The following is a 13113-nucleotide window of genomic DNA, read 5'->3' as shown; positions in this document are numbered from 1 at the left end:
TTACTGTGGGCAGAGCACTGTACTAAGCGCTTGGGAAGTACAAGTTGGCAACATATAGAGACAGTCCCTACCCACAAGTGGGCTCACAGTCTAATTTTCCTAATGAAGTAGGTGACCAGATCGTTGAGAGTGAGGGATGGGGGAAAGGGAGGAACAGGGGGCCTGAGGAGGGAGTTAAATGTCCAGATACTCTACTAAGCAATGGGATAGATTCAAGCTAATCAGGTTAGACTCAATCCATGTCCCACATGGGGCTTACAGTTTTAATTCCCAGTTTACAGATAAGGTAACTGAGGCCCAGAGAAGTGAAGTGACTTGCTCAAGGTCACACAGCAGACAAGTAGTGGAGCCAGGTTTAGAACTCAGGTCCTTCTGACTCCTAGGACCAGGCTCTATTCACTAGGCTAAGTGCTTCTTCCACTAGTGTAATTATAATTATTATGGTTTTTGAAGTGCTTACTAAGTGTCAAGCTCTTGCTTAACATAGATGCTACATACCTTAAGATGGTCATTGGAAAACACATGCTTTAACTGGCATCGTGATGTGGTACAAAACCATTTCTAATGAAATCACTTTGTACTGCCTCTAGACAGAACCAGGGTGAAAGTAAAACATACCCTATTTACACAGTAGCGTCCGATTCAAAGTGTGTGATGAAAGCCCCCCTTTTGTCAGGGTACTACAAACTATAAGAGCTGATTAGGGTAAGAGAGCTAAAGGTGTGTCCCTAAGCAACCCAATGATCAATCAATCAATGGTATTTATTGAGCACTGTACTAAGCACTTGGGAGATAACAGTATGACAGAATTAGCAGACATGTTCCCTACCCATAATGAGCTTGCAGTCTAGAGGAGGAGACCTCAGTATAAATAAATAATTTATAATAAAAAATTTTAAGATACGTACGTAAGTACTGTGGGGTTGACGATCAGGTGAATATCAAATTCACAAAGTTCTCAGATCCTAGGGCAAAGAAGATGCAGAAGGGAGAGAAAGATGGGGAAAAGAGGGTTTAATCGGGGAAGGCCTCTTGGAGGCAATATGACCTTAATAATGCCTTGAAGGTTCTCTTTATTGCATCTATTGTCACTCAATTAATGACATTTATTGGGCATTTCCTGTGTGCAGAGCACCGTACTAAGTTCTTGGGTGAGTACAATGTAACAGATTTGGTAGACATGTTCCCTGCCCACAGTTTCTTACAGTTCCTTACACTTCCTTCTGACTAAGCTCATTGTGGCCAGGACATGTGTCTGCTATATTATGCTGTATTTATTCATTAATTCAGTCGCATTTATTGAGCACTTACTGTGTGCAGAGCACTGTACTAAGCGCTTGGGAGGGTACAATATTATGAACAGACACATTCCCAACTCACAATGAGCTTACAGTCTAGAGAGTAGCTTAGAGTCTAGAGGCTGTACTCTCCCAAGCGCTTAGGACAGTATTCTGCACACAGGAATTGATTTATTGATCAAGTGCTTAGTACAGTGCTCTGTCCACAGTAAGTGCACAATAAATACGATTGAAAGAATGAATGAATTGATTGATAAAGGAGCTTTCAATATTAAGGGGGAGCTATTAGAAAGAAGAGATCTGCACTCCATCCAGCCTCTCTCCTCACCCCTCTCAACTTCCCCCTCCCCCTCAATAATAATAATCATATTTGTTAAGTGCTTATTATTTGCCAGACACTGTACTAAGCACTGAGGTTGATATAAACAAATCGGGTTGGACAGAGTCCCTGTCCCACATGGGGCTCACTGTCCCGATCTCCATTTTACAGATGAGGTAACTGAGGCCAAGAGAAGTGAAGTGAGTTGCCTAAGGTCGCACAACAGACAAGTGGCAGAGCCGGGATTAGAACCCACAACCTTCTGACTCCCAGGTCTGAGCTCTATCCTCTACGCCACACTGCTTCTACTCACCCCTTCATGCGGCAGCAGTAGCAACAGCAACTAGTCACTGCAGCCTCCTGAGAGTACTGTAACCAGCAAGCAGGAAATTCCCATTATATGAAATCATTATCTCCCACCCTAGTTTGTCCCTATTTGGGACTTGGGAATGTTCTCCAGGGCTCTGAATCACCCCTGTATTAAGAGACTCCCTGGATAAAGAAATAAATTCACAATTCCTTATAGCGAAGCAACTCAGCAGCTAACCAACATGAGCAAATTGGTGGATGTATAGCATTTACAGGCTACATTCGGGAGGTGAATTTAGTAAGTGATAACAATGGCAATATAATTGTAACATTTATACACAGTAGGTGCTCAATAAATATGATTGAATGGATGTGCAGAGCACTGTACTAAACATTTGGGAGAGTATAATACAACAAAATCAGCAAACACATTCCCTGCCCATAATGAGCTTACAGTCTAATGAACAACTCCATTTCTACTTGAACTGTGAGTTCTTCCTAGCACTTAGACTGTGAGTTCGCTCTACTAAGTTGTGAATTCCCCCTCCTGTGAGTCTTCTTGCAAAACAGGAATTATGTCCAATATGATTATATCTATCTCATGTCTTAGCATAGTGCTTTGGGTCATAGGAAGCATTTAATAATACCATAATTCTTTCTTTTTTATAATTATTATGGTCCCTCCTAGTTATGACATTTTTTATTGCTTTTATGTTGTTCAAAACGATCATGGTTTTCATTTCTTTTCCTCCAGTTAATCACTGAACAAAAACGTTGTGATTTTCCTCTGTGACATGCCTGAAAGTGTGACATTTTCTTTGGTCTTGTAATATCAAACGTCACTTGGTTTGAAAATGCAGGTTTCTGGGTATTACGCTAAAATTCTAAAAAAAAACCCAACTAATCATTAACTTAATTTTCCCATCCTGCATCTTAATGAAAAGCAGTGGGAGGAATAAAATATTAAACAGATTTATGAAGGACATGAAAATAACCATTATCAGTGAAATGTATGAAACATGAACAACTCACAGGAAGTTTGAATTAGTTTTTGAGATTTAAGGAGACTGGGGAGAGAAACTTTTTTTTAGACAATGGCAGTTGACCAATGAGTATCCAGGCACATTCTAGAATGTAGCTACTTCCCTGTGGATTGTTCGATCAATTTATTATTCAGAGCCCTCCTGAAATCCCTCTTTTTCTGACAAGTCTTGCCTGACTAATTCACAGCAACCCAAGTTGTATAATCAATTCATGGATTATATTTATTGAGCCTGCATTCTGTGCGTAGCATTGTACTATGAGGTTGGGAGAGTACAATGTAGTAAACATAATGTAACCTCTAGACTCAAGGAATTTATAATCTTGCAAGCTTTCGATCTTTAGGCTGCTAGCTCATTGTAGGCAGGGAATGTGATGTATTATATTCTCCAAAATGCTTGCTACTGTGCTCGACATACGGTAAGTGCTCAAATACTAACTGATTAATTGTAGCAGCCCTCTCTAGCATTTCTATACTTAATTAAAACCATCCTCAACATTGATGTATATACATTTACTCAATTATGCATATTCATTCATTTATTTTCATTACTGTTTGCAAATACTTTAATAATCATTCATTCATTCAATTGTATTTATTGAGCACTTACTGTGTGCAGAGCACTGTACTAAGCGCTTGGGAAGTACAAGTTGACAACATATAGAGTCAGTCCCTACCCAACAGTGGGCTCACAGTCTAGAAGCTAATAATAATAATAATAATGATGGCATTTATTAAGCACTTACTATATGCAAAGCACTGTTCTAAGTGCCTGGGAGGTTACAAGGTGATCAGGTTGTCCCACAAGAGGCTCTTTCATATTGGTCTCCTCCATTTGAGTGTCAACTCCTTGTGGGTAGGGAAGGGATCCTTTTTTTTAAAAAAAATGATATTTGTTAAGTACTTACTACTGTGTCCAATCCAATTAGCTCTGGGGTAAATACAAGGTAGTTGTGTTGGACACAGTCTCTGTCCCACATAGGACTCACAGTCTTCATCCCCATTTTACAGATGAGGTCACTGAGGTAGAGAGAAGTGAAGTGCTCATTCAATATTACTATTATTACACAAGAGGAACAGATGGTAAGTACTAAGTCTCCTCTGGAGACTTAAAAATCAATAGCTAGGAAACTTTCTTCCCTAAGACAGTGTAGGCAAAATCCTACCTTGTGCTAGGTGCTGCATTAAGTACCCAACCAGGGCATAAAGTTCATGATACTGTAGTAAATAATACTTTGTTGGCATTCACAGTTGCATAAAAGTATACCCAAAAGAACAGCATTCCTCCAACAATTCCAAATCACTCCCCCACTATCCAGGAAATGGCCAAACTAGACTTGTATGAAAGTCTGTCTACTGCAGAGAAGAAAACACCCTGTCCTAGAGTCAAGTAGCTGAGAGATCAGAAAATCACAGAAAAAGAGTCCCAAGTGTCTCCATTTCCTACCCAGGGTCAAGATTCTGGGTTCTGGCCATCTTAACCCATTTATAATTTACTTTTGCCTTCCACTGATTGGAATATTGGGTTAGAGCTCAATGATCCAAATTGCATTTTACTATAATCAATACATCTGTGAGCCCATTGTTAGGTAGGGACCATCTCTATATGTTGCCAACTTTTACTTCCCAAGTGCTTAGTACAGTGCTCTGCACACAGTAAGCACTCAATAAATACACTTGAATGAATGAATGAATGAATTTGTCTGTACATTCAGTCATTTTTTTTTTAACTGTTTGGTTCTAACGTGTTGGTGCTGCTTCCTGCTACCCTTAGGGAAGCAGCATGGCACAGTGGATAGAGCACGGGACTGGGATGCAGAAGGTCATGGGTTCTAATCCTGACCACCACATATCTGCTGTGTGAACTTGGGTAGATCACGTCTCGATGCCTCAGTTACCTCATGTGTAAAATGGGGATTAAGATGTGAGCCCAAAGTGGGACAGGGATTGTGTCCAACCCAATCTGCCTGTATCCACCCTTAGTACAGTGCTTGGCCCATAGTAAGCACTTAACAAATACCACAATTAATTATTACCCTTGTTCTCCCTTTGGCTTTCACTACCTGCAAATGAAGTTTGTCTTTTCTCCCTAATACATTGTAAGCTTGAAGGCAGGGGACTTCAGTCAGTCAATCAATCAATGATATTCACTGAGCACTTACTTTGTGCAGAGCACTGTACTAAGCGTTTGGAGAGTTCAGCGCTTATAACAGTGCTCAACACTTAGAACAGTGCTCAACACTTAGAACAGTGCTTTGCACATAGTAAGCGCTTAACAAATACCATTATTATTATTATTACAAACCAACAGAATTAGAAGACACATTCCCTGCCCACAACAATAGCTTTAGTTAATGTTATTCTCTCCCAAGCACTTAGTACAAGGCATAACATTCAGTACTTGCTCAATAAATGCCACTGAGGATGATGACGATAATATGTTTTTAATTTTCTCCTCTGCCTTTAAGATTCCACCAACCTGTTACTAGCTTGTTCTTGAAACTCCATAGTTTGCCTCACAGAACTAATTGGTACTAGACTGTCCCCTCTAGACCATAAACTCCCTCTTAACTATAAGCTCCTTGTGGGCAGAGAACATTTCTACTCTCCCGTTGTACACTCCCTACTACTTAGTACAGTGCTCTACATATGTGTTCAATAAATACCATTGACTGATTAATTGATTGATTGGGAAGCAGTGTGGCTCAGTGGAAAGAGCCCGGGCTTTGGAGTCAGAGGTCATGGGTTCAAATCCCGGCTCTACCAATTGTCAGCTGTGTGACTTTGGGCAAGTCACTTAACTTCTCTATGCCTCAGTTACCTCATCTGTAAAATGGGGATTAAGACTGTGAGCCCCCCGTGGGACAACCTGATCACCTTGTAAGCTCCCCAGCACTTAGTGCTTTGTACATAGTAAGTGCTTAATAAATACCATTTTATTATTATGATTGATTTTTTAAATTATTATTATTCCAGTACTTGTTAAATGCTTACTATGTGCCAACCACTGTGCTCAGCGCTGGGGGAATACAAGGTCATCAGGTTGGACACAGTCCCTATCCCACATGGGGCTCACAGTCTAAATAGCAGGGAATAGACCCTTCTAGACTGTGAACCTGCTGTTGGGTAGGGACCGTCTCTATATGTTGCTGACTTGTACTTACCAAGCGCTTAGTACAGTGCTCTGCACACAGTAAGTGCTCAATAAATACGATTGAATAAATGAATTTAATCTCCATTTTACAGATGAGGAAACAAGCACAGTGCAGTGAAGTGATTTAGTGACAAATTGTAAACTCCTTCTGGGCAAGGAACATATCTACCAGGTCTATTATATCATAATAACAATAATAATAGTAATATCACTTTTTAAGCACTTAATATGTACCAAGCACTGTACTAAGCTTGGGTAGACAGAAGATAATCAGGTTGGATACCCCACATGGAGCTTACAGTCTAAGTAGGAGGGAATAAGAGTTAATCTGAAAACTGAAGCACAGAGAAGTGAAGTGACTTACCCAAGGTCATACAGTAGAAAAGTAGCAAAGCCAAGACTAGAACTCTGGTCTTCTGACTCCCAGGCCCATGCTTGTTCCATTAGGCCCCACTGCTTTGTACAGTGCTCTGCACACAGTAAGTGCTAAATAAATACAATCAAGGCCCTGTCTTCAAGGGGCAGCATGCTCCCTGACCTCCATGAAGGAGGTAATTATTGCGGAAATAGTGAAACAAAATAAACCAATGTGACTCAAGTCACATAACTCCTGCCTCACCTCCTTTCTCTCCTTCTACAATCCAGTTCGCACCCTTTGCTCCTCTGACCACATCAGGCAATAACTCCGCACCCTGGGCTTCAAGGCTGTCCATCACCTCGCCCCCTCCTACCTCACCTCCCTTCTCTCCTTCTACAGCCCAGCCCGCACCCTCCGCTCCTCTGACGCTAATCTCCTCACTGTGCCTCATTCTCGCCTGTCCCGCCATCGACCCCCGGCCCACGTCATCCCCCCTGGCCTGGAATGCCCTCCCTCTGCCCATCCGCCAAGCTAGCTGTCTTCCTCCCTTCAAGGCCCTACTGAGAGCTCACCTCCTCCAGGAGGCCTTCCAAAACTGAGCCCCCTCCTTCATCTACCCCTCATCCCCCTCTCCATCCTCCTGGCTTGCCTCCTTCCCTTCGCCACAGCACCTGTATATATGTATATATGTTTGTACATATTTATTACTCTATTTATTTATTTATTTATTTTACTTGTACATATCTATTCTATTTATTTTTTGTTAATATGTTTGGTTTTGTTCTCTGTCTCCCCCTTCTAGACTGTGAGCCCACTGTTGGGTAGGGACTGTCTCTATGTGTTGCCAACTTGTACTTCCCAAGCGCTTAGTCTGTACACAGTAAGCACTCAATAAATACGATTGATTGATTGATGGATTGATTGACCTGTTTACTTGTACTGATGTTTATCTCCCCTCCTCTAGACTGTGAGCTCATTGTGGGCAAGGATTGTTTCTCTTTACTGCTGTATGGTACTTTCCCAAGAGCTTGGTACAGTGCTCTGCACACAGTAAGAGCACAATAAATATGACTGAATGAACGAATGGAATGAAATGTGAGGAGAAATCACACATGTCAGTTCATGATTCCTTGATCAGAGTTAGTGCAGATAAGCCCCACTGTCTTCAAAATGAGACAGAGTAATTGTCTTACTAATTGCAACGTGAGCAGGGAAAACCCTACAAACCTGCAGTCCAATGCAACTGGAAACCCTGAATTACCCCATCCTATCCCCTGTGTTGCATATTTACACTTCTGAGGGAATTTCAAAGTAGTCTATTCAGGGAAATATGGTTAGGAAAGTAGAGGACACGCTTGAAATATTTTTTTAAATTGCTTCATTTCATCTAGTGTAGGAGACCGTGGAGAAGAAAATGATGAAATTCTGTGCTCTCCTAGGCATTTAGCTCAGTATCCTGCATAGAGTAAGCACTCAACAAATACTAGTGATTGATTCCCATGCAATTATCTTGGAATAAAATATGTTGCTTGACGTACTAATCCAGTGAAAAGTTTGAGCATTGTGATAAGGTATAATCAGAGTCCTATGATAACTCAGCTTGTTTGGCTTTAGCAAGCCACCAGTTAAAACAGAGTTGTGGCCAATGATATGCTAAGATTTTCTATATTAATCCAGGCAGGAATAAATCTGTGCAACTTCACTGGTAAATAACCCTAACTGGAGATGATGCCTGGGATTGGATGATTGACTGATTGACATGCAACTTTTTTATGGTATTTGTTAAGCACTCTTTTATGGTTTTTAAGTGCTTACTATGTGCCAGGCACTGTACTAAGCACTGGGGTAGACACAAGCTAATCAGGTGGGTCACAGTCCATGTCCCACAAGGGGCTCAAAGTCTTAATCCCCATTTTACAGATAAGGTAACTGAGGCACAGAATAGTAAAGTGACTTAACCAAGGTCACACAGTGGAGATTCAAATTCTGGTCACAATTGACTCCTAGTCCTGTGTTCTTTCCACTAGAATTTTGAGTTGAATTTTTGACTTGCCAATAGCTCAAAGAGGGGCCCGGTCCAAGATGACTGCTACAAGTCAGGTTGTCCTTTTGAGGTCGATGCAATTCTGTCAGGTTGGATGCCTCCCCTGTCCCACACGGGGCTCACAATGTAAGGGAGTAGGATTGAATACTTATTTTACAATTGAGGAAACTTAGGGACAGAGAAGTTAAGTGACTTGCCCAAGGTCCCACAGCAAACAATAGGAAGAGTCAGGATTAGAACCCAGGTCCTCTGCCTCCCAAGCCCGTGTATGGCATAGTGGATAGAGCATGGGCCTGGGATTCAGAAGATCATGGGTCCCAGTCCTGGCTCCACCACATGTCTGCTGTGTGAACTTAGGCAAGTCAATTCACTTCTCGATGCCTCAGTTCCCTCATCTGAAAAATGGGAATGAAGATCGTGAGCCCAAAGCAGGACAGGGACTGTGTCCAACCCAATTTCCTTGTATCGATCCCATGGCTTAGTCCAGTGTCTGGCACACAGTAAGTGCTTAACAAATACCAAAATTATAGTATTCTACTGTTAGACCGTGCTGTTTCTCCTGGTAGCACTCAGGTCCCAGTTCTCCCCCTTCAGCTCCCAGTGCTTCAAGACTCCTCCAGGAAGAATCCCCACAAGGCACCTATCCTGCTGTCTTGATTCATGTGGCTCTGAGGCCCCTGTGATATTCCCACGGATGTAGAAGAGTGACGGGTGACTCCACTACTGTGGAATTTGACCCGGAAGTCAGTGTGATGCAGGGAGGTCAGGACTGGCCTCGGCAGTCTTCTCCTCCAGGGACAAGCACCTTCCTCGAAGCTGGCTTCTCTCCTTGTGTTGTTCCACACCAGCGGCTCTGAGAATGCTCCACATGCACAGTCATTTCCTGCCGATCTGACAGGTGGACAGGTTACTCCTCTGATAATTCAATTTCCCCCTTGATTATGGCAGAGGATGAGAAAAAGAACGATTCCAATTCCATTTCTTTTTCCACTTTCTGGGCCTGAGTCCCAGTATGAGCAGAAAACATCCACCAGCTCTCTGCTCACCAGGGTAAACATAGTCACAAATCCCAAGCCAAGAAAACACTCTGATTGCCATTCAGGCGGTACTATTTTTAAGACAGATTACTTGCAGCTGTTGTTGAAAAGAGACAACCAAGTTCAGCTGTTATTAGACTGAACTTTCAAATGCCTTCCCATAACTTAAAATGCCTCATTTGCCCAGATATGCTGGCACTGAACAGAGAAGGGGCACATCATCCTCCCAAAACCTTCATCAATTTCTATAGTAATTGGGGTATTTCTTAAGCTCTTACTTTGTGCTCAGCATTCATTCAATCGTATTTATTGAGCCCTTACTGTGTGCAGAGCACTGTACTAAGCACTTGGAAAGTAGAATTCAGCAATAAAGAGAGAAAATTCCTGCCCACACCAGGCTCACAGTCTAGAAGCAGGGAGACAGACAACAAAACAAGTAAAGGAGCATCAGTGTAAATGAATAGAATTATAGATGTATACATGTATATATATATATAAAAACGCTGTGAGGCAGGGAGAGGGGTGGTAAGAGCAAAAGTAGTGAATCAAGGTGATGCAGAAGGGAGGTCTACAGTGACGGGAAAGTTCAGGAGAGGACAGGGTTTGGGAGGGAAAATAAGGAGTTCAGTTTTGGACATGTTGAGTTTGAGGTGGTGGGAGGATATCCAAGTAGAGATATCCTAAAGGCAGGAGGAGATGCGAGCCTGCAGAGAGCAGAGGAGGAGCTGTAGATCTGATAGATATAGATATAGATTTTACTCAGCACTGGAGTAAATACAAGATGCTCAGGTTCCACACAATCCCTGTTCTACATGGGGCTCACATTCTAAGTAGAAGGAAGAACAGGGATTGAATCCCCATTTTACAGAAACTGAGGCATAGGGAAGCTAAGTGACTTGCCCAAGGTTTTACAGCAGGCAAAGATGGAGCTGGGATTAGTACCTAAATCGTCTGATCTCCAAGCCCGTGCTCTTTCCGCTAAACCACACTTTTTTTTAATGGCATTCAAGTATTCACTATGTGCCAAGAACTGTTCTAAGCGTTGGGATAGACACAAGCTAATCAGGTTGGACATAGTAATAAATAATGTTGGTATTTGTTAAGCACTTACTATGTGCCAAGCACTGTTCTAAGTGCTGGGGTAGATACAAGGTTATCAGGTTGTCCCATATGGGGCTCACAGTCTTCGTCCCCATTTTCTAGATGAGGTAACTGTGGCCCAGAGAAGTGAAGCGACTTGCCCAAAGTCACACAGCTGACAAGTAGCGGAGCTGGGATTAGAACCCATGACCTCTGACTCCCAAGTCCGGGCTCTTTCCACTAAGCCACGCATAGTACCTGTCCCACATGATGCTCGCAGTCTTAATTCCCATTTTACTGATGTAACCGAGGCACAGATAAATGAAGTGACTTGCCCCAGGTCACACAGCAGACAAGTGACAGATCTGGGATTAGAACCCAGGCCCGTGTGCTATCCACTAGGCCTTCTACTTCTCTTTCTGTTACGATGAGTTCAGAAACTCAGCACTCTGACAAGGAACCTTTCCGGTTGGAGCCCCCAACTTCCCAAGGGAAGGTCTGGTCTCCAGAGTGAGGTGGGTGGGGAGAGGGGGATGGTGGAGGAGAAATGTGGCCTTGACACTAGCACCGGGATTCACCAATTATATTTATTGAGCACTTTGCACGGAGCACTGTATTAAATGCCTAGGAGAGTGCCATCCAACACAGTTGGTAGAAATCATGTTTCCTGCCCACAATGAGCTTATAGACTAGTGGGAGAAACAGACGTTAATATAAATAAATAATATACACATTTTATTATCCTTACTGTATACATTTTAATATAAATGAATGTTCCCACTGTCTGCTGGGGAAAATGTCCCAGCTTTGAGGGAGAAGTCCCAGCACAAAAAGATGGATTTTGGCCTTGAAGGCCCAAACCTGACCTCTGTAGCCTCGTTTGGGTATGTGTGTGCAGTTTACATTTCAGTCTTCTCAGGAAGCCAAGTTGCTGTGGTTAGAATCACAGAGTTTTTTTTCCTTTACAAGCTAGCAGGCCCTCTCCACATTCACTTTTAGCATCCCAATAAAGCCAGAGGCATTGTTCTTTGAGGAAAAGGGTATTTATAAATATTCCTGTGGTCCATGTTACTTTGATTGAGATGAAGAAGCAGCAATTGATGTCACAATAAATTAATGATGATGAATTTTTATGGAACTAGAACAGAAAATCAAATGGTTGTTTTATTAGAGACATATGAATTAGGGTTAAGTTACTCCAAGCAAATAGAAAAGATTATTTCAAGCATCGTCTGTGTATTCCATTAGATGACATGCTGATGAGGATGATAATTTAGCACTGCATGAAGCACTCTAAGTTTCTAGGGAGCCACGTGACTGATTAATAAAAATAATTATTATGGTATTTGTTAAGCAATATGTACCAGGCATTGTACTAAGCACTGGGGTGGCTACAAGCAAATTGGGTTGGACACAGTCCCTGTCCCATCTGGGGCTCACAGTCTCGATCCTCATTTTACAGATGAGGTAACAGAGACAGAAAGAAGTGAAGCGACTTGTCCAAGGTCACACAGCAGACAAGTGGTGGATCCAGGATTAGAACCCATGACCATCTGACTCCCAGGCCCATGCTGTATCCACTATGAAACAAATGAGATTGAGACTTGAAAGGAGCAGAGCTCTCACTGCTAGACTCAGTGTGAGGGATCCAATTCCTTCTTGTACCAGAAAAAATGAAAAGCTGACAGGAGAGATAATAATGATGGTATTTGTTAAGGGCTTACTATGTGCAAAGCACTGTTCTAAGCGCTTGGGGGATACAAGGTGATCAGATTGTCCCACTAAGCGCTGGGGTGGATAGAAGCAAATCGGGTTGGACACAGTTCCTGTCCCATGTGGCGCTCACAGTCTTATTCCCCATTTTACAGATGAGGTAACTGAGGCACAAAGAAGTTAAGTGGCTTGACCAAGGTCACACAGCTGACAAGTGGCAGAGCGGGATTTGAACCCATGATCTCTGAGTCCCAAGCCCGGGCTCTTTCCACTGAGCCACGAAGGCAGCATGACGTAGTGGTTAGAGCACGGGCCGGGGGGTCAGAAGGTCATGGGTTCTAATCCCAGCTCCGCCACTTTTCATTAAATTCATTCAGTCGTATTTCTTGAGCGCTTACTGTGTGCAGAGCACTGTACTAAGCGCTTGGGAAGTACAAGTTGGCAACATACAGAGACAGTCCCTACCCAACAACGGGCTCACAGTCACTTGTTTGTGGTGTGACCTTGGGCAAGCCACTTCCCTTCTCTGGGCCTCAGTTACCTCATCTGTAAAATGGAGATTGAGACTGTGAGCCCCACGTGGGACAGGAACTGTGTCCAACCCGATTTGCTTCTATCCACCCCAGCGCTTAGTTCAGTGCCTGGCATACAGTAAGTGCTGAACAAATGCCATTATTATTATTATTATTATCATTATTATTATGAGGCAGGGTGGCACAACCATGCAGTTGGCTAGTATTGGCCACTAGGGGGGGATAT

Source organism: Tachyglossus aculeatus, chromosome 2 (assembly GCF_015852505.1).
Source record: "Tachyglossus aculeatus isolate mTacAcu1 chromosome 2, mTacAcu1.pri, whole genome shotgun sequence".
Lineage (NCBI taxonomy): Eukaryota > Metazoa > Chordata > Mammalia > Monotremata > Tachyglossidae > Tachyglossus > Tachyglossus aculeatus.
This window is presented reverse-complemented; position numbering follows the sequence as displayed.